The sequence below is a fragment of the Gossypium hirsutum genome, chromosome A02, assembly GCF_007990345.1.
Source record: "Gossypium hirsutum isolate 1008001.06 chromosome A02, Gossypium_hirsutum_v2.1, whole genome shotgun sequence".
In the NCBI taxonomy this organism is placed as follows: Eukaryota; Viridiplantae; Streptophyta; class Magnoliopsida; order Malvales; family Malvaceae; genus Gossypium; species Gossypium hirsutum.
This window is the reverse complement of record NC_053425.1, coordinates 7,454,641-7,457,871: the sequence shown is the minus strand read 5'-3', so window position 1 is coordinate 7,457,871 and position 3,231 is coordinate 7,454,641. Positions and strand designations below refer to the sequence as shown.

The following is a 3,231-nucleotide window of genomic DNA, read 5'->3' as shown; positions in this document are numbered from 1 at the left end:
AGTTATCTTCTCTTTAAACAAGTCAACTTTGACTCTTTAAAATACGAGGGATGTTCTGTTTCACTTGTCACCGTTGATCCTTCTAGAACATAAAAACTACCAATCTTTTTACCTTTCACCAAAATGAGAGCCCCAGAAGATACCTTAATTCCACTTGACTCGATGTTAATTCTACAACCCTTCAAGTCTAAAATTCCCAAGGAGATGAGTTTTTTTTTAAGTTAGGCACATGCTTGACATCTGATAGTGTCCTAATTGTCCCATCGTGCATCCTGATCTGAACAGTACCAATACTGGTTACCTTACTGGGTAAACCTTTCCCCATATATACAACTTCACCTTCAACTAAACTCTATATGGAGAACTAGTCTCTGTTGGGACATATGTGGAAAGAACGTACACCTCGAATTCAGGATCCACTCAGACGTAAGCTCGGATCTTTCTCTTATTAACACAAAAAAAATCATTAGCCTTGTCATCAGCCAAATTAGAACCAACTAAATCTTCCTTGTTGCTCTTAGCAACCCTTTTATTTCACAGCTTGTAATAATCTGCCTTGACGTGACCTAACATTTTAAAATAGCAACATCTTTTATCTGGCTTCCTTGATGCTACTAAAATCGAGGCTTGCCTATCTGACTTGGTATTCAAACCAAACTCATTTTCGAGCTTATCTTTACTCAACAGATGATCATTCACATATTTGAACAAGAGATTATCTCTGTCATAAATTAAGATTGATAAGTCGTAATTTATACATATTTTTATCCCATACTTAGCACATTTTTGGATGAATTGTCATTAGATTTGTGGAATTTGATGCTCCTAATCCTTTAATTTCATGTTTTATACTTAGGTGAGCATAGGAGAGTAAAAAGAGCGAGAAACGGGCCAAAAAACGGAGAAAATGAGTCAACGTGGGAAATCAACACGGCCTGGACTTCCTCACACGGGGAGACCACACGCCCGTGTCTATTTAGCAGACTTTAACATGGCCTAAGCCACCACACACGGGCGTGGCACACGGCCGTGTCCCTGTCGAGCCTAAGTCTAGTCCTACACGAAAAAGGCCACTTTTAAGGGTTTTAAAGCATTCTAAAGCCTATATAAACACCCAAGGAGGTAGCTAGAGGGGGACACACAGAGTAGGAGGTAAGTAATTACTCGAAGAAAGCCGATTGATCCATTTCAGAAGCCGAATTTTCCTTCAAGACTGAAGATCTCCCTTCAATTTCCTTCAGGGGTTTTTGGATGTCTTTATGTTTTGTTATTATTATTCTTCTGAGATGTTTCCTTTTACATATATGAACTAAATCCCTGAAATACCTAAGGGGGATGAAGTCTAAGACGGATCTTATTACTATTTTTTGAATTATATGATAAATACTTGATTTGTTCTGAATTATGTGTTCTTAATTCTTGTTTTAATATTCCAGGATATTGATTCAAGTATTGATGTGCTTATTCAGAGGAGAAAAAGTCCTTGTCTAAGAGTAGATCTAGCATAATTAAGCGGAGTTGATTGCAACCCTAGACATAGGACAACATAAATATGTCGGATTAGGGTCAAACCTAATAAGGGAATCCATAGATCGAGTTAATACAACACTAGGGATTTTTATTAGAAAGAGATTTCAATTAATCAACCTAGGGTTAGATGTTGTTAGTCTCGAGAGAGATAGTAATATAACTTAGGGATTTCTACAAATCGAGTCAAGTGAATAAATCGTCTAATTCAGAATCAAATAACAAGTGAAGTTTAGGTGGATTCTTCCTTGGGTATTGTCTAAATCAATCAGTTTTCCCAAAAATTTTTCTCCAATTTACTTCCTGTGCATTCTTAGTTTAGTTAATTAGTTTAGATAAAGCAAATCTCCTTATTTTTAGGCTAGATAATAAAAAAAAGGTTAATACTAGTACTTTTAGTTCCTGTGGGTTCGACATTCCGGTCTTGCTATAAGCTATACTACTGTTTGATAGGTGCGCTTGCCTTTATTATGATAATAGTTAGTTTTCAAGTACGATCAATCATAAATATAAAACTTATCACACACATCAAGTTTTTGGTGCCGTTGTTGGGGAACTAAGATATTAGGAACGCTTAATTTTTATTACTTTAGCCATTTATTTTATTGCAAGTTAAATTTTATTTTAATTTTGTTTATATTACTAAATTTTCTTTTATTTACTTCTGGCAGGTTTTTATAGTTTATGACTAGAAGAAACCCGTCGGGACCATTACTTTTTGATAGTGAGATCGAAAGTACAGCTCGCAGAAACCGAAGAGAAATAAGGGGAAGCCTGGGATACATAGAGGAAGAGCGAGAGGACAATATTCACACTACAATCGAGAAGATGGCTGAAAATTAGGAAAATCTGCTACCTCCTGCGATTGCTACTGATCCAGTAAATCAGAATCCTGCTCTTCGTACTATGTATGATTATGCTAAACTTAATTTAACAGGAACTGAATCGAGTATAGTTAGGCCTGCAATTGCTGCAAATAATTTTGAACTGAAACCTAGAACGATTCAAATGATACAGCAGTTTGTTCAGTTTGATGGTTTGCAGGATGAGGATTCAAACACTTATTTAGTGAATTTTTTGGAACTCTGTGACACTTTTAAAATTAATGGCGTTTCTGATGATGCCATTCAGATTCATTTGTTTCCCTTTTCGTTGAGGAATAAGGCTAAACAGTGGTTAAACTTGTTACCACGAGTGTCAATCACCACTTGGGAACAAATGACCGAAAAATTTTTACTTAAATATTTTTCGCCGGCTAAAATGGCTAAATTGAGGAATGATATCTCTTCTTTTGTGCAGATGGATCTAGAAACTCTTTGTGATGCATGGGAGAGATATAAGGACCTATTGAGAAGGTGCCCTCACCATGGGTTACCTTTATGGTTATAGGTTCAGACTTTTACAACGGTGTGAACCCTTTAACAAGGAAACTTATCGACGCAGCCGCCGGTGGAACTTTGAACAACAAAACACCTGAAGAGGCTTACGAATTTATTGAAGAGATGTCACTAAATAACTATCAATGACAAGTCATGAGAACAAAGTCGACAAAAGCAGCCGATGTTTTCAACCTCGACGCGGTTACTATGCTATCTAACCAGGTAGAACTTTTAAATAAAAAGTTTGAAGGGTTGTACGGTTCTACTCAGGTATATCCAGTAATGAAGTGCGATTCAAATAGAGGAGGAGTACACACCGAATAAC

General features: G+C 36.5%; 1 non-coding gene across 1 annotated transcript; it reads right to left on the bottom strand.

Annotated features, from left to right (window-relative positions):
* Positions 1-2,793: 2,793 nt before the first annotated feature.
* Positions 2,794-2,900, bottom strand: LOC121216710 (small nucleolar RNA R71). The gene has a single exon (XR_005912888.1). It is a non-coding gene; the product is annotated as a small nucleolar RNA R71 (small nucleolar RNA).
* Positions 2,901-3,231: the final 331 nt, after the last annotated feature.